The sequence below is a fragment of the Tupaia chinensis genome, unplaced genomic scaffold (genome assembly GCF_000334495.1).
Source record: "Tupaia chinensis unplaced genomic scaffold, TupChi_1.0 Scaffold000469_1, whole genome shotgun sequence".
Classification (NCBI taxonomy): Eukaryota; Metazoa; Chordata; class Mammalia; order Scandentia; family Tupaiidae; genus Tupaia; species Tupaia belangeri.
The window spans coordinates 746064-765489 of record NW_006159978.1 but is presented as its reverse complement, the minus strand read 5'-3'; the positions used below and the strand labels follow the sequence as shown (position 1 = coordinate 765489).

Here is a 19426-nt window from a genome sequence, read left to right as displayed (position 1 = left end):
AGTGAGAGGGAAAGTGAGAAATCACACCCCCACATCCCAGAGGATGTCCATACCATAATCCCTTCTCCTTAATTCTTCTTCTGGGATTTTGGGCATGGGTGCACATGCACCTGGTGTGAGTTTCAAGCCTCTGGGTATGGGACTCAAACCACAGTCAGACATGTGGGAGTTCAACACTGTAACCACCACGCCACCTGCTGGCCCCAGAGGGATGTGTTATTGATGGTGGCTGTCCCACTGACTTAGGGTCTGGCCTAGCAGGTCCTACAGGAAAAGTAAGGGTGCAAAGCAGAAAGTGACTTTTATGGAGCAAATCAGTTCATAGCTGCCTATCTAGAATTTTCCCCACCCCAGCTCAGCCCTCTGGGTTGTAGCTCTTACCTAACAGGTAGGAGTTTTTTACTGAGCCCTGAGACCATGTATTCTACAACAGCTACAATGTGATAGATGCCTGCCGTGCACCAAGCACTTTGCATAGTTTGTGAGGATCCTATTCTGACCCTAAGTGGAATTCAGGTGTTCCCGGACAAATCTTTTCTTTTCTTTCTTTCTTTCTTTTTTTTCTTTTCTTTTTTTTTTTTTTTTTTTTTTTTTTTTTTATTTTTATTTTTTTTTTTGATATAGCTTGAATACCATGAAGGACCCCATCGAAAATCTATCACATGAAAACTGAGGGAGAATTTACCCCTAGGAAAAAGGAAAAATCACATGGGGTGTGTGTGAGCACTATCCATTAGAATTAGTTACAGCTTACATAGCAGGGAGGGGAATCCTTGAATTAACTATAGCTTAAAGAAGGTCAGATTTGATTTTTCTTTCATGCGAAAGAGGTCCAGTACTGGTATAGAGAGATTCCATACCACTGCTGTGAAATTAGGGACATAGAGTCCACTCTTTCTGCTCCACTGTTGGAAATAGCTCCCACCCTACAAGCTCTCCTCATAGTACAAGATGGTTGTTGGAGCTCCTGCCATCACAGCGTGGGCTATTGGCTGGAACAAAGAGGGAAGAGGACAAAAAAGGGACATAGCACCAGCTGAGTCAGCTCTCTCAGCAGACTTTCTTACACATAGCACTTCTCTTACTTCCAGTTGGCCAGAACTTGATCACATGGACACATCAAGTTCCCAGAGAAACTGAGAAATCTTGTCTTTTGATCCAGGTGGCAGAGTCCAGAAGAAAGTCAGGGTTCACAGCAGAAGAAGAAATGAGAAAGTGGATTTCTAGCTAGGCGATGAACAGCCTTAGCCATGGGGACCCAGCTGGGAAGTCTAACCTTTTTTCTGTCCCAAGCCCTGCCCCAAAGATGTAAAACTCAGTCTCAAGGAAATAGAAAGTTATTTAAAAAAAAAAAAAATTCTGAAAGTTAGGGGCCTAAGGAGTACTAAGTCGGTAATACCCTGAGGACTGGGTTCAGTGACCGACGGTGTCTAGGTGCTGACAGGACGGCACCAGTGCAGTGGGTAGCGACTTCTCCGTAAGCATGTGCCTAGGGCATCCCCTAAATGCCCTCGTGAATACGCGAAGTAGGAGATTTATGCTTCCTTGAGAATCAGTAGAACTTGGCAAAGTAAACTACTCACATTCAAGATTAGAGAGAAAGCAAACATTTCATGGTTCTTTAAAAAAAAAAAAAAGAAAAGAATTGTTATTTTTATTGAATTTTATTTATTTTAAATTTGACCAGAGAGAGGTTGGGGGGAAGTGAGAAAGCAAACCACCAGGTCCAGGACTACAAACCTCAGTCAGGCCATGTGGGAGTCCAGCGCCCTTATCCACCATGCCACCTGCCGGCCCTCCATGGTTCTTATGTTAATCCTTACAACCAAATGCACGGTGCTTGGGATCTTCCCACTCTACCAGTTGAGGAAACTGAGGCTCAGCAAAGTGCTGGGCCCAGCTTCACACAGGAAAGTGGCAGGATGATGGTTAAATCTGGGTGTGTCAGTCTCGAGATGAAACCCGGGTGTGTCGGTAACCAGCCCCTGTTCTTTCACACGTGCTCTGCCATGGCTTCCCCACTCCAAAGAGTCTGGGGCTGGAAGAGGGAGAACAAAATAGGACAACGAATGGAGGTGGAAGACACTGGTGTTTTTTTCTTCCCCTCTTCCCTTCCTTTGGGAAAATCCTGCCCCCAGGAAACCAGCAGTTAGTGTAATGGCTATGTCCCTGGACCACCACGTAGTCGACCGCGGTTCGCGTCCCGGCCCTGGTGGCTTAACTCACGCCGGGCGCGTGTGCGTGCAGGCCCAAGATCCCGAGAGGAGAATGGAAGAGAAGGGATTGTGGCGAGACCATTCCCCCTGGGGGGTGATTTCTCGCTTTCTGTCTCTCTGTCTCTCTCTGTCTGTCTGGCGAGCGCACACGCCCTATAGCGAAAACCTCTCCCCTCCAAAAAAATCCTGCCCCAGTCCCTGTAATTGGTGGGGTGTCAACTGTGGAGGCTCCTTTCTTGATCAGCCAGTGGGCTACCAGGCTGAACTCAAATCCAGTCTTTCTTTCTCTGGGAATTGACCCTTGAGTGGGCATTTACAGGGATTTTGTAGATGGGAAAACTGGATCTCAGAGAAGACGGGTCACATTCTCAAGGTCACCCTGTGTGTAAGGAGCAGATTCAGATTCACGCCCAGGGTCGTCTGACCCTCTATTGTGGGGTCTACATGGTTCCCTGGTTTTAAAGTGGTTTCAAAGTCTAGACCCCTGACCTGCAGCAGGTAAAAGAAATCAGATTCTTGGGCCCCACCACAGACCTGGATTAAAGGAGGGGTGGGCCCCAGCCAGCTGCGGTTCCCAAGCCCTCCAGGTGATTCTATGCGTGCTAAAGCTGAGAGCGCAGAGCCAAACCTGATGAGAGGCAGAGAATGCATGCCAGGTACCTACCAAATGTGACTGGAGGACCATAGTACTCAAAAATACTCCAGCCTCCTGTGGTACCTGGAATTCTAGCACAAGGACCTCTCTCTTCATATAATACAGCGGGGCCTTGACACTCAAAGTGCATGAATCAACGACAGCATCTGTGGCCCCTGGGAGCTTGTTAGAAATGCAGAAGCTGAGGGCCAGTAAGCGGTGTGGTGGTTAAGGCACTGGATTCCCACATGGCTGACTGTGGTTTAAGTCTCAGACTTGTGGCTTGTTTTCTCACTTCCCTTTTCTCTCTCTCTCAGTCTGTCAAGTCAAACTTAAAAAATAATAATGATAAAATTAAATTAAATTAAAAATTCTTTAAAAAAAAAAAGAAGAAGAAAGAAAGAAATTCAGGAGCCTGGTGCTGGCAGGTGGCATGGTGGTTAAGGTGCTGGACTCCTACGTGGCCAACCATGGTTCAAGTCCTAGACCTGGCATCTTGTTTTCTCACTTTCCCTCTCTGTCTCTGTCTCTTTCTGGTCAAATTACATAATAATAATAATAGTTAAACAAAATAATTTAAAAGAAATAAAAAATGCAGAAGCCAGGGCCTCATCCAAGACCTGCTATATCAGAATCTACATGTTAGGAAGATTCAGAGGCACATGACAGTTTGATAAGTGCCACAGTAGAGTGAGCACTAGGTTCCGAGCCTTCGTTCCTGAATGTAAATTCCAACTGCACCACTTCCCTAGACCTTCCATCCAAACCCTCTGGCCGGCCCCGTAGTGAGTGCAGTGGTTAAAGGAACTAGATTCCACATGGCTGATCACAATTCAAATTCTGGCCCCAGAGGCTTGAAAAACATGCTGGGCACTTGTGTGTGCATGCCCCAAATCCCAATAGGATGGAGAGATAGAGGAAGAGATTTAGCCTGACCACGCTCCACTCAGAGGTACTTTCTCTGTCTTTCTCTCTCGCTCGCTCCCTCTCTCTCCCTGTCTCTGGCAAGTGCACACACCCTTTGGCAATTAAAACAAAAAAAGCAAAGCCCAATCCTACCCAGTTCCTGTCTCAACAGCAGCGAAATCCTTCAGAGCCTGGGGGTGGGGGAAGTGCCACGAGCTTGTGTGAGACATGTCAGAACTCACTCTTGGAAACTGAGACGGGAGTCAGCCCCTCCTGCCGCCCATCACGGTGCTCCTTGTGGCTGTGAGAGCAGCCTGGGATGGCAATGTTACCCTGCGAGTTACCTAGAGAGCAGGAAAGGAGATAAAAGAGATGAAATATTTCCTAGCATGAAACTGAGAGAGACTGGATGGGCTAGTGAGGCGAAGACAGGAAGGACGGACCCGGGTTGGAGCTCAAAAAAATTAAGCAAAGAGTGAGGGACAGACGGGATGAAGTCAGTGGCTTAGAAAATGAAGTCTGCAGACACAGGCTTCTGCACATGCTGGACAGCCTTCCTGCATCAAACCCACTCGCACCACAGTGGGGATGCTCCTCAGTCCTGGGCGACTGGCTCCAGGACCTGCCTCCGACACCAGAACACACATGCTCAAGTCCCTTATTAGCATTTTCCTGTATCTGTGCAGTCCTCCTATGTAATTCAGATCATCTCTGTATTACTCATAATACCTAACACTATGGAGGTGCTGTGTAAATAGATGCTACTTTTTTCTTTGTGTCGGTTCTATTGTTTTTTGTTTGTTTGTTTTTGAGAGGTTTTTGCTATAGGGCATGTGTGCTTGCCAGAAAGACAGAGAGACAGAAAGTGAGAAATCACCCCCCAGGGGGGATGGCCACGCTGCAATCCCTTCTCCTCCATTCTCCTCTCGGGATCTTGGGCACACATGCACACGTGACTGAAGTGAGCTTAAGCCACCAGGTCCGGGACCTAAACCGCAGTCGACTACATGGGAGTCGAGCGACATAGCCATTACACCAACTGCTGGTCCCTGTTGTATTATTTTTAAAAAAAAAATTTTTTTTTCAAGGACCAGCAGGTGGAGTGGTTGTTAAGATGCTGGAGTCCTACATGGTTGACTGTGGTTTGAGTCCTAGACCTGGTGGCTTGAAAATCACAATGGTCACATGGCATGCAAGCCCAAAATCCTGAGAGGAGAGTGGGGGAGAAGGGATTGTGGCATGGCCATCCCCCCTGGGGGATGATGTCCCACTTTCCCTCTCTCTCTTTTTCTCTGACAAGTACACATGCCCTATGGCAAAAGCCTTAAATTTTTTTTTTTTTTCACTCAGTGGATGTGGAACACATGGATATGGAGGGTCAACTTTATTGATTAGGGTGCTGCCTCAGTCCCCTCCTGGCAATTACCAGTCTCCCCACAGAAGCTCCATCCACAGGGGCTCTTCACTTCCTCCTCTTTCTCATTGACTCTAGTTTGCTAGATCCTATCTGCCTCTGGTCAGGGACATCTAAAGTATAACTAGATCTTGGGACCAGCAGATGGCGTAATGGTTACATCACTGCACTCCCATGCAGTTGACCAAGGTTCAAGTCTTGGACCTAGCAACTTAAAACTCACTCTGGGTGTATGTGCATGCATGCCCAAGATCCTGAGAGGAGAATGGAGGGGAAGGGATAGTGGCATGGCCATCCCCATGGGAGGGATGGATTTCTCACTTTCTGTCTGTCTCCCTGGTGAGCTCATATGCCCTATAGCAAAAAAAAAAAAAAAAAGTATTACTAGGTCTCACAGAAATGAGGGGGCTAGAGATCTATGAGTGAAAGATCAGTTAATTGGGAGAGAGGGAGGGAGAAACTGACATAAACAACAGAAATGACGTAAAACTCACCCAAAGTTGGGATCATGAGAAGACAACAGAGGAGGAAGAGTTCAATACCGATAGCAAAACCGCGTGCACCCAGAGGGAAATCTAGCATGTGCATGTCTGGAACCATCAAAATGGTGAGAGCCATTTGATAACCAGGAAGCCTTTGGAATGATTCTAGAAGGATTTGTTAAACTCTTTATTTTCAACATCAGGAAGTTATATTCTGCTGGGACAGGACTACTCAGGCATCAGATTGAAGACTACAAAATTCCCCCAAAATTTAATATGATCCTTGCCCCTGAGGGATCATGCTGGCCAGCCTGACCGTCCATCCCCCCGGTATTCTCTCTGGGTGCTTCTCACCATGCAACTTTCTGAAGCCAGGTGCCTCGGTCAGCTCGGGCTGCCATAATAGAACATCATGGTCTGTGTGATTCACACAGTAGAAATCTATTTTTCTGGGGTTCTAGAAGTTAGAAGTCCACATCAAAGTGGCAGCGGGTGATCACCAGCTGCAGTTCCCAGGAAGGCTCTCTTCCTGCTTGCAGACAGCTGCCTCCTGGCTGTATCCCCACGCGGCCTTTCCTCTGTGCTTGCACACTCCCAGCGCCTCTTCCCCTTCTTATAAGACACCAGTCTTGTGATATTGGGGCCCACCTTTATGCCCTTATTTAACATCAGTTACCCCCAGAAGGCCCTTTCTCCAAGTACAATCACACCGAGGGTTAGGACTTCAACATACAGATTTTGAAGAAAAATGATTCAGTCCAGAACACCAAGGGTGAGAAACCAGGCTCCAAGCCTGGAATATGGTGGATTGTGCCCTCGAGGCTGTGGCCCTGGGGAAGTCTTCTCACCTCCTGAGACTTGGTTTCTTCCTCTGAAAGAATGGAGTGGGACAAAGAACCCCACTGGGTGCTGAGCCACTTAGGTTCTAATCCTGACTCATCCTCGAGACAGCTGTGTGTCACTGAATAAGTGTAGCCTTTTGAATAAGTGGATCAGTGAACCTGTTTTTCTCCTATATAAAAAGAGGGATCAACTCAATAGTTGGAAAAAAAAAAGGTTTTTTTAATGAGCAAATGACTTGAATAGACATTTCTTCAAAGTAGATGTGTAAACGGCCAATAAGCACATGAAAGATGTTCAGCATCACCAATATGGAGGGAAATGCATATAAAAACTACAGTGAGATATCACTTTACACCCATTTGGATGACTACTATAAAAAAAAGAAAAGGGGAAGGGAAGAGGAGAGGAGGGGAGGGCAGAGGAGGGGAGGGGAGGGAAAAGCAAAGCAAAGCAAAGCACAGAGCGAGTATTGGAGAGGATGCAGGGAAATTGGAACTTTGTGCATTGCTGGGAGGAATGTCACACGGTGCAGCCCATATAGGAAATGCTGAACACAGAGGGGTGGGCCTCATGGAGAAGGGTTAAGTGTTGTGTATAAGGAACTCCAGTCCCTTGATGAGATGCAGTCAGAGGAGCCTGGAATATGGCTGCCTGCAGTTCAAGTCCCAGCCCTGGTGGCTTGAGAATCTTGTTGGGCGCATGTGCATGCATGCCCAGAATCCTGATGGGAGGGAGAAATAAAGAAAAGGGATTGAGGATGGCCGCCCCCCACTGGAGGGAGCTTTTTCCTCTCTCTTTCAACCTCTGGGGAGCACACATGCCCTCTGGCAATTTTTTTTTTAAGTTAAAAAAGGACCATGTGATCCAGTAATTCCACTTCTGGATGAGTTCTCAAAAGAATGTAAATCAGCGACTCAAACAAATATTGCACGCTTGCATAAGTGGCAGCATTATTCACAATGGACAAATGGTGGAAGCAACTCAAGTGTCCATCAATGAATGAACAGATAAACAAATGCCAGACAGTGACACAGCAACAGAACTGGAGGCTCACCCACAAGAGAGGGTTCCAGGTTCTCGCCCAGAGGCCTCTCTTATTATGCCGGGTAAGCATGTGCCTAGGATTGGGAATGGCTGGATTGTCATATTGAGACCTTATGGGGAGTGTTGTGTCTCTCTGTCTCTCTTTCTGTCTTGCTCATGTAAAAAATAAACTAAAAAAAAAAAATGTTCTTTAAGAGAGATTCACTGGAGAGACAGAGATAAAGAAAGAAATTACCCCCTGGAGGAATGGCCACATTGCAATCCCTTCTCCTCCATTCTCCTCTCTGGATTTGGGGCATGCATGCACATGTACCCAGCTTTCAAGCCTCCAGGTCCAGGACTCGAACAGCAGTTGGCTATGTGGGCATCCAGCAATATAACCATTAGGCCATCTGCTGGTCCCAACAAAAATCTTTTTGTATGTGGTGTATACATATGGTGAAATATTATTCAGCTTTAAAAAAGAAGAAAATCTGGCACATGCTACATATAATGTGCATGAACCTGAAGACATAGGAAGTGAAATAAGCCACCACCGAAGGACAAACACCATCCAAATCCACAAGTTGAGGCACATGGAGTAGTCCAATTCATAAAGGAAGAGAGTTAGTCTTTAATGGACACAGAGTTTCAGTTTAGGACAATGCAAAAGTTCTGAAGCAGGATGGTGGGAATGGCTGTACCACAGTGTAAACGAGCGTAATGCCCCTGAACCCTACACTTAAAAATGGTTAAAATGGTGAGGCCAATAGGTGGTGTGGTGGTTAAGGTGCTGGATTCCCACGTGGCTAACCACAGTTCAAATCCTGGACCTGGTGGCTTGAGAATCATGCCTGGCTCATGTGCATGCATGCCTAGAATCTCAGGAGGAGAATGGAGAAGGGATTGTGACATGGCCATTCCCCCTGGGAGATGATTTCTCACTTTCCCTTTTTCTATCTCTCTGGCAAGCACACATTGTAGCAAAAACTTAAAAAAAAAAAGATTAAAATTGTAAAGTTTAAGATTATGTGTATGTAATATATACATATATATATACACATATACATATATATATACATATACATATATACATACATACCTATATATAAATTACCATGAAAAAAAATGCAATAAAGAGAGGTCATTGGATCGAGTGTAATGAGTGTAATGTGCCATCCAGGTCTAAAATCCCATCTCTTAGTGCTGTAGAGAAGGCGTTCCCAACCCCTGGGCCATGGACTAGTACCAGTCCTTATTATTACAATGTAATAATAATAAAAATAAAGTGTACAATAAGAGTAATGTACTTGAATCATCCTGAAACCATCTGTCCCCCACACCCCCGCCTCAGTCCATGGAAGAACTGTCTTCCATGAAACTGGTCCTTGGTGCCCAAAAGGTTGGGGACAACTACTCTTGAGCATCGAGAAGGGAGTCCCTCATTTCCTTCACCACCTGGCAAATGGAATGCTCTTCCCTCTTGCCTCTCTAGCCTGCACTACCAGACCTGTTTGGGAAACAAACTTGTGATCAGAATCTGTGGGCTTGGCTGTTCTCCCCCTTGGGAGCAGAGGGCAGTGGAGACTGGAAGACCCTAAAGAACCTTGCACTGGAAGCAGCTCAGGGCCAGCATTTTGTGAACCTTGGGAGAAGTTTTTTCTTGAACTCAGTGTTCTTCGACTTTAGATGTGTCCTGTTCATTGTGCTTCTGAGTTGGACAGGGATTCTCGTGCTTCCATTCAAGAAAACTCAGCTCAGAGCCCATCTGTTCACCGTTGGAAGCAAAACTTGAGCTGACAATTGGTTAGAGGGTTTGGTGATGGTTGTTTTTTAAAAAAAAAGAACTCCTTAAACCTCCACATAGGTAAGGGCAGCTTCTTAAAACACATTGTTGATGGGACCAGTAAGTGGCATCGTGGTTAAGGCAGCTGGATCCCACATGGCTGACTGCCTGGTTCATGTCCCAGATCTTGGCAGCTCAAAAAACACACCAGGCATATGTGTGTGTGCATACTCAATATCTCAAAAGGAAGAGAAATGGAGGAGAAGAGATTACAGCATGACCATTCCCCATGGGAGGGATGTTTTCTCACTTTCTCTCTCTCTTTGGTGTGCACATGCACCCTGTGGAAAAAAAAAATGCTCATGAAATCACACAAAATGTCATCGTCTGTTTCCCTGATCGCTGGGCTTTCTAATTTCAGATGTCTGCCCTTCCAATCAGATGAGTGGCTGTCAGTTTAAATATCAAACTCTTGATTCAGGATATCCTTAAAGGGCGGAGACCGGGAGTGGCTGGAAGTTTGGAGGCTACACAAAGAAATGGTTTCCAACTTGGGTGTCCACCTTCACTGGGACTAATTCCACAGGAGGCCCTGGCCAGAGTACACCCTGAGGCACGTTATGTGTGTACGTACAGAGTTGGATCTCCACCCCCACCCAACACAGGCTTAAGGATGGGAAGACCTCAAAGGGATGCTGTCCCACCCAAAGGTGAGGAAACTGTCTCGTTCACCTCTCAGTCCCGGGGCAGAGCTTGTTAGGAATGCCCAGTGTCAGGTGCAAAACAGAAACTCCACTGATCTGTCATCTAAAGTGGTGCAAAGCGGGACGTACGGTTCAGTCTCTCCCAGTTCCAAATAAGCCAACATCCATGTAAACCCTTCATCGTCCTGGTTTAAGATGTGAGGAAGAAACACCTCCAGACTTGCTGTTGCCACTAATTAAAAACAAAATTATGAAAGTTCCTATCTTATCTTATTTATATGGCTTCGTACTTATCAATCCTGCAAAACAAGACAATTATATTGAGGGTTGATGGTTCATTTTTCTCATTTGGGTAAACCCATTCTCCTGAAATTCCTCTTTCTAATAAATGACAAATCCACAACAGGGATCTGTACAGAGACCAACAGATCTGCCAGCCCCGAGCAAACAGGTAGGCTTGGCGGTGGATCCACCCACCAGCCACCCTATGGCTGAGTATCGAAAGCCCTCAATCCCATCACTGGTAGTGTTTCTGAAGAATTGCCTTTATAAATCAACTTAGGGAAAATGCTTGCTTTATGCATTATACATTGTCCTTTTTAAAGCACTTCAATATGTAGTGGTTCTTCCCACAACCACATGGTGAAATTAAGACTGAGGCCCAGAGGGTTAAAGTGATTTGCTCTTCTGAGTTACCAGCAGAGTTTGGGTCCTAATTACTTCCCTATTTCACTGATTTAACAATTTCCTTTTAAAGATGTTTTTTTCCTTTTTTTTAGGTTTTCTTCATAGGGTGTATGCATTTGCCAGAGAGAGACAGAGGAAGAGAAAGTGAGAAATCACCTCCCAGAGAGGATGGCCATGCCACAATCCCTTCTCTTCCATTCTCCTCTCAGGATACTGGGCATGCATATACACGTACCCAGTGTGAGTTGGGTCCCAGATTTGAACTGCGGTCAGCCATGTGGGAATCCAGCATGTTAACCACCATGCCACCTGATGGCCCCAATAATTTTCTATTTTAATGTACATTGGTAAGTTTAAAACAGCACTTTCCTGCCAGCTTTTAAAACAGCCTTCCTGGAGAAAGGCATGTATGCCTCTTCTCCAGGCCTAGGTCACTCGTATTTGGCTTGGAAATAAACCACATTAATTATTAATTATTAATTTTTACAGTTGGTTATTTTTTCCAGCGACAAGATGGCGACCACGAAGGGACCAGAGATGAACCAGAGATCCTAGTAACGTGGGACCAGTCAATTTTGTGGCCTACACTTGCATTCAGAGGAATGATTTTTGGTTAACAGGGGGGACTGTGGACAGAAGCCTGACTGCTTTTTCCTATTTTTCCAAAGTCTTTTCCAGAGGGCCTAGGAAGAGTCATGCTCACGAACATTAACAGACCATTTTTTTCCCATTTAACAGGATTCTTCCTGCATCCTGTCCCTGGCATAGTATCTTTGAGATGTATATTCAGCTGATTACAGTATATTCTTTTGTTAACCTCTTCCCAAGGCACAGAACTTCCCTTTCCTTAAGATGTACATTAAGCATTTCTTTGTGAATCTCTTCCCAGGACACAGATCTTCCCTTCCAATTACCACCCTAGGAATTGTGGAACCCACCTCTAACCTACAAGCCCCTGCTTCCACATGTTCTCTTTGGGCCAGACCATTGGAAATCTCTTCACTAATTTTGTCTGTAATCTCAAAATCAAATAAAAGGAACTCCTGTTCATATTCACCTTGAGAAAGGCATGTATGCCTCTTCTCCGGGCCTAGGTCACTCATATTTGGCTTGGAAATAAACCACATTATTAAATAATAATTAAAAAATAAAATAAAATAAAACAGCCTTCCCATCTTCCTTTGAGCATGTACCAGCCAATGCTGATACCCAAGATGCCTGTCTGCTGCCAGTCACTTCTCTTCTGGGGCAAGAGCCTTTCTTTAAGTTAGTGGGCTTCTTAGTGTGTGCTGTCCAGGCCCTTTGGTGGCAAGGCATGAACCCCTCTCAGGAATTCAAGATCTACAATAAGGATTCACAGGTGGAGGGAACTCAGTACAAGGAGGAGCAGGGAGGGATGCCTGGTTCCAGGTCCAGAGTACCTGAGGATCTTCAGCAGAGCAAGTTTGTAGAGCTTCACCCAGTCTAGAATCTTCTGATAATGAAGCCTCACTCTTACGGAGACACACTCAGAGTGCTTGTCTTCCCACCATCTGCCTAATGACTTCTGCTGCCCAGAGTATACAGAGCTAATGTTCTGAAGTCAGCACAGTAGGTGAAATTCCAATAGAACTGAAAGTTGTCCTTGGGAATTCTTCAAATCCCCCAAGAGTTCAGTTATGTGCTTTTGTGCAGAGAGCCCCCTTCAGTAATATGTGTTTCATGCATAAGGTGCGGGGTACAATCCTTACAGAGCTTTTTGTCAGGTGCTGACCTTTCACCTGCCCATAGGTGTCATCCTTCTCTGGTCACTGGATAAACGTTAGCAGCAGCCAATATATCTTGATTTAAAAAAAAAAAATTAAGATAAAATTTGTATAACATAAAATTATCAACTAATCATTTCCAATGTACAATCCAGAGCTGGACAATGGCACACAAGTGAAATGAGACACTCTGTGAGGCAATCCCATATGGTTAGGTTCCCGGTTCAGGTCTGGAGACCTCTCTGAGTACACCAGGTATTTGAATGCCCATGATCCAGGACTGGCCGAGGGCTGAGAGTGGATTAAGGCATTGTGAGCCTGCTGGGGGTACTGGCTCTCTCTCTTGCTCACACATGGAAGAAATAAATAAGCTTCTCAAAAAATGCACAATTAAGTGGCATTTAGTACATTTACAATGTCAAGCAACCACCACCCCTATATGGTTTTAATACTTGTCTTTTCATTTTTATCAATAAAGGTGAGACTGTGGTGGATCATCCTATTGGGGGTGTCTCTCTCTCTCTCTCTTTTCTCTCAATGAAATAAAGGAAATATAACATTAGTATTTATATATTAATCAATTATTTGGTTTTATTACATTAGTGGACCTCTGATATAGTTCTATTCAGAAACTATATTTAGGGCCTGCTGGTGGCATAGTGATTAAGATGACCACATCTCACATGGCCAGTTGCATGGTTTGAGTCCTGGACCCGGTGGCTTGGAAAACATGCCTGGTATCTGTGCATGTGTGCCCAAAATCCTGAGAGGAGAATGGAGGAGAGGGGAGTGCCATAAGTACATTTCCCTTGGGGTATTTCTCATGTACTCTCTCTTTCTCCTTCTCTCTATCTGAGCACATGTGCCCTTGTAGCAAATTTTAAAATAACTTTAAAAACATATTTTAAAATAAAGTTCTTTCTCAAAATAAAAATGCTTGTATTTGAACAAATATCTTTAATTGCCAGAGGGCACATGCTTTTGCCAGAAAGAAAGAGAGACAGAGAAAGAGAAAGAAAGAAAGGGAAAGGGAGAAGGCACCCCCAGCTGGTCCTGACACAATCCTTTCTCTGACTAGTCAGGACTTTGGCATGCATACATATGCACATGTATGTCTGGTATATGTCTCAAGCAATAGGGCCAGGATTCAAACCATGGTCAGCCATGTGGGATCCAGCTTCCTTAACTATCAGGCTACAAAGCCAGCACTAAATACATTTTTTTTTTTGGAGAAGTTTTTGCCATAGGGCAAGTGTGCTCACCAGAAAGACAGAGATAGAGAGACAGAAAGCAAGAAATTACCCTCCCAGGGGGATGGCCACACCACAATCCCTTCTCTTCCATTCCCCTCTCAGAATCTTGGGCACACACACACTCACGCCCGGCATGAGTTTAAGCCCCCAGGTCTGGGACTCAAACCACAGTTGACTACATGGGAGTCCAGTGATATAGCCATTACACCAACTGCTGGTCCCATTAATACATGTTTTCAAAGTATTTATATTAATGAGACCAGCAGGCGACATGGAGGTTGAGGCATCGAATCCCACATGGCCCATTGCACTGTTTGAGTTCTGGACTTGGTGGCTTGAAAAATCACACTGGGTGTAGATATGTGGGTGCCCAATATCCCGAGAGGAGAATGGAGGACAAAGAATTGCAGTCTGGTCATCCTCCCTGGGGTATGTGTGTGTGTGAGTTTTCACTTTTCCTCTCTCTCTCTCTCTGGTGATCACACACACTGCAGCAAAAAGAAAAAGTAGTTCTATTAATTATATGATGATTTTTAAAACATAAGCAGAATAATTATTTCTGGTACACAACTGGGTACTTAAATCCATTTTATCAAAATCCATGATATCAGAAATATTCTTCTAGGGTTGGCCCCATAGTGCAATGGTTAAGTTCTGTGTGTCACGGTTTGGATCCCACATGGCTTCCTGTAGTTTGAGCCTCAGCCCTGGTGGCCTGAACCACACCTAGAGTGCATGAGCACATGTGCCCCGAGCCATCGTGACGGGGTGAAGAATGGAGGAGAAGAGTGTGCTGCATCCGTGCCCCATGAGGGGATGCTTTCTCTCCCTCTCTATATATATTTATCTCCTTTTCCAGTTAGCACATGTACCCTCTGTTCATTAAAGAAAAAAATGTTTTCTTCTTTTTTAAGTTGGGCTTATTTTTTTTTAGATCTTTATAAGGAAGCCTGACATTGTCTTCCAGGCTGCATTTAATTGTTAATAAATTTGAAGCTGTGGACATCTTCCACAGACCGTGATATTTTTAATTGAGAAAATATTCTTTACAGGTGCTGACATGCTTGGTGAGTTTAAAGAAAATCCTGCTAAATGAAGAATATTCTTATTCCTAATTTATTTCATATTGAAATTTATATATTTCAGCCTGCATGTTTCCACAGGCTCTGTATTTTTGCCTTCCTTCAGAGTACCTTTCTTTGACAAGTATTGTTACAAGATAAAAAAGCACGAAATAATAAACCATACATGGTAGTGTCAGCAATAGGACACCGCTCTGCAATGCCAGAGCCACACGGAAGACCAAGGATCGAATCCCAGGCCACCCCGAAACACATAGGAGTACTCGTCCGTGTGACTGTGGGAGACTGAAAGGCTGCCCGGAAGGTCAGGGCATGACGAGACCCTGTCAAGGGTGCCAATTTCGCTCTCTTTAAGGAAAGAAAATAAATAAACAAGCATTTAAAAGGAGCATCAAATAAGCATCCTTACTCTCTGCTGATGATTATTTTGAATGTTATTGCCACACTTAGATTATAGGCCTCTTTCGATTGCATTCCATTGTGATATAGAATATAAATGTATGCAATTAAAACTTGGGACTCCAGGGCCAGCAGGTGACATACTGGTTAAGGTACTAGGCCACATGGCCCACTGCAGTTCAAGACTCAGACCTGGTGGCTCTCCCTCTCTCTCTTTCTCTGTGTGTGTGTGTGTGTGTGTGTCTGTGTGTGTGTGTCTTTCTCTGGTGAATACATGTGCATGTTTTAAATTTGTCCTGTAACAAATTTTAAAACAATAATGATAAATAAAATTAAATCATTCTTTAAAAAATAAATTGGAGCCCCATCAAAGATTTTCCAAAGTAGGTTGCACTACAAAGCGTATAGGTTGTACTCATCCTTGCATTCATTCAGTTTCTCTCTTGCTTTTTTGCGAGCTTGTTTCCAATCACTGCAAATTTGCTAAAAGTTTTTTCCCCCATTATTTATGATAGAGCATGTACATGCACATTTGAGAGTTAGAGAAAGAGAGAAAGAGAGAAGCACTGTTCACGGGATCCAGTTATGCCAAGATCCCCTTCAGCTAGTCCTACATCCTGCCAGGTCCTGGGCACTTGAACAAGTGTCTGCCATGTTTTTCAGGCCAACTGGGCTGATGATTTAAACCATGGTCACCTTGTGGGATCCCTTGAGTAACACTTTACTACTGTGCCATGGAGCTGACCCTGAAAGGTTTTGTTTTAAATATTCATGATAGTGTGCACACACACACATGAAAGAGAAAGAAAGAAAGTACTTCTCCACAGGGCCTAGTCATGCTGCAATCCTTTCTTTGGCTCTCATCCTGTCAGAATCCTGGGCGTGCTACTACACATGCACCTGATGTGGCCACAGGGGCCGGATTCTAACTCCAGCTGGCCATGTGGGATCTGGCTTCCTCTGCACAGTGCTTAACTACTGAGCTAGGGGGCAAGCCCACAATTTGTTAAAAGTTTTTAAAGCTAAAGCTTTATTTCAGTGTTCCATTTATTGAGTACTTTAGACGACCAAAATATAGAGGACTTTAAAAAATAAATAAATAAAGGGGTATCATCAAAAGACTTTTGGCTGATTAACAAAGGTCTTCTACAAAAGCTCAAACATTTCTAAAATCCAATCAATGTTTTGGAGCCAAGAAAGCAAGTATGTGCTACCATGCCAAAGTTTTGTTGTTGGTTTGTTTTTTTTTTAAATACATCTTTGGCTTCACCACAGTTACAAAGTATGTATAAAAATATTTGTAACATTTAGCAATTTTGTAGCTTCTATTTTTGTTGGTCTACCAACAAAATCACAGCTGGTTTGAATAAAGTAGAAATTACATGTTCGTCATAACCAATTCCAAGGTCATTGCTACTTGATAGTCATATTTAGTAAAATACTGTTTTTATTGTGACTCTGTGTTTCATCAAAAAATACTGTTTTTATTGTGACTCTGTGTTTCATCAAAATATATAGTTGTATTGAGACCACAAAACAGCTTTATCTTCAATGCCAGGCATTTTAACTAAATTTATGATAGTGTTTACATTCTTGGATGTTTCTTTGGCAGAACGAACCTCCTAAAGCTTTATTTTAGTTGCATGAGTTTGTTGAAAACAATCAAGCCCTCCTTACAGTTATCTGATCTACTTGAAACATTGGATGACATTGATATCGAATTGGCATCATTTCTCTGTTTACAAAGTTCTTCTGCCAACGGAGCTCACACGTTAACAGTTATCAATTTCCTTGTACACGTACAAGACAACTTGGAATAAAAATGAACAAGATGCATTTTTTATTGTGCTAAAATATACACAACATTAGATTTACTCTTTTAGCCATTTTTTAATAAATTTTTCTTTTTCATTTTTGCTTTTGTTTTGCCATATAGCACATGCACTTACCAGAGACAGACAGACAGACAGAGAGAAAGTGAGAAATCACCTCCCCCCAAGGGAGGGAAGATCACACCACAGTTCCTTCTTCTCCATTTTCTTCTCAGGATTTTTTGGGCATTTATGCACACGCCTGGTATGATTTTTCCAAGTTACCAAATCTGAGACTCGAACTGTGGTTGGCCATGTGAGAATCTGGTACTTTAACCACCATGCCACCCCCACTGACCCCATAACAAGATTAATTTTAAAAAACAATCATTTGCTATGGGGACCAGTAGATGGTATAATGGTTATGTAGCTAAACTCCCACATAGTTGACTGTGGTTCGAGTCCTGGACCTGGTGACTTAAAACTCATGCCAGGTATGTGTATGTGTGTGCCCAGATTCCCAAGAGGAGAATGGAGGAGAAGGGATTGTGGCATGGCAATCTTTTTTTTTTGGTGATGGTGGCAGGCCTAGCTCCCCCTGGGGGGGGGGTGATTTCTCACTTTCTCTCTCTCTCTCTCTGTCTCTCTACCCAATGCAAAATCTCTCATAAAAAAAATCATTTGTTATAAACAAAAAAGTCACAGTTCACAGTGGTGTGTGAATGTAATTTTCTGTAGCTATGTATGTTAAATCATCTCATTTGGACAATGTCTTTTTTTTCTTCAAGGTTTTTGTCATAGGGCACGTGTGCTTGCTGGAGAGACTGAGAGAGACAGAGAGACCAAAAGTGAGAAATCACCCCCCACTCGGGGTGGATGACCATGCCACAATCCTTTCTCTTCCACCCTCCTCCTGGGATTTTTGGGTATACACACACATGTGCCTGGTGTGAGTTTCAAGTCGCCAGATCTGGAACTCGAACTGCAGTTGGCCATGTGGGAATCCAGCACCCTAAGCACTATGCCACCTGCTGTCCCAGACATTGTCTTCTATAAACAACCAGTAGTTTTGCAGCAGACATGGTGGTCTCCTCAGTGATGCATGTCTTCTGGACTCCATGTGGGCAGTGACTTTGGCCCCTGTGACGTGTTGGCAAACAGCAACATTCTGTAGTAGGTACATGTTATCGTCAGCTTTCTTAAGAAACAGAAATGTGGTGCTTGAGTTTCATTAAATATTCGTGCAAATGTTTTGGAGCTCATTATAGCTGGAAGAGTTTAAAGAAAAATGGAAAACGCACGCTCAAACACTCCAATGAGCACTAGGTCTGTACCAGATGATCAGGAACAATCCCACTGTGGTGAGAGCTCACACTTCTCTCTGTAAGATTGCGAATAGGCCCACATTCTCACGCATGCATCCCAGATGCCTGGTCTATGATTTCTCATATTCCCGATGGGCACCACCCAGGCCACAGCCCAGGCCACCAGTGCAGGCCGCCGGCACAAACAGCTGGCACACCAAATGCACACAGAGCCAGCAGCACCTAATGAAATAGTTTCTCCTCCCACAGACAAGACTAGAAATCGTCAGCCTTCCCTAGCCACTCATGTCACGGTGAACTTCACTTATCTGTGAGACCCTGCATGCTGTCCTTGAAAGAGAGATGTTGGCTATGTTGTACGACAGGGAGATATTCCTAGGAAAATGATGGATTTCACCACAGACGAGAGTGTTCGCATGTAACACAGGACTGAATGAGACCACGGTCTGAAGCTAGGAGTACCAAGCAGAGTTCTACCAACGCCATTCCATTGTTTGACTAGAGCTATTAGTATACTGGGTCATCTGAGAAGGTCATGATGCATGTTTACATAGAAAAAATATGTCAGACATAGAAATAACACAATGTTTCGTTTAAACATGAAATGCTGGGCCCAGACAAATGGCACAGTCTGTAGTGTACCTGACTGCAGTCCTGAAAGCCACATGGCCTACTGCCAGTTCCATTCCTTACGTCATCCTGAAAACACACTGGGCATGTGTGCACAGCACACCCGTGATCCTGAGGATCTGACAGGCTGGGAAAGACCAGACTCTATTGAAGGTACCTTCTCCCTATCTCTCTCTCTCTCTCTCTCCCTCTCCCTCTCTCTCTCTCTCCTTCTCTCTCTCCCACCCACCCCCATGTACGTATATACTCTATTATCGAGAGAAAGAAAGAAGAAGGATGGAAAGGAGGCAGAAAAAGAAAGTCCAAACCAGAACAACAAGCCCGAACATACCAACGGCTCACAATTGATCTATAGGAAAACTCACATATCTTTTGCCAGGACAAGCTTTGGTCTTCACACAGAAGCAATTCCCCTTTGCTCCTCCAAGAAGCTCAGAAACCCATCTCTCTTGCCTACCAACCCACAATGCTCCCCAACTGCTTAGT

General features: G+C 44.3%; 1 long non-coding RNA gene across 1 annotated transcript; it reads right to left on the bottom strand.

The window, feature by feature from the left end:
* Nucleotides 1–1900: 1900 nt before the first annotated feature.
* On the bottom strand, nucleotides 1901–6065 carry LOC102473307 (uncharacterized). The gene is made up of 3 exons (XR_335614.2): nucleotides 6007–6065; nucleotides 3999–4100; nucleotides 1901–2038 (listed from the first exon to the last, which is right to left on the bottom strand). It is a non-coding gene; the product is annotated as an uncharacterized LOC102473307 (long non-coding RNA).
* Nucleotides 6066–19426: the final 13361 nt, after the last annotated feature.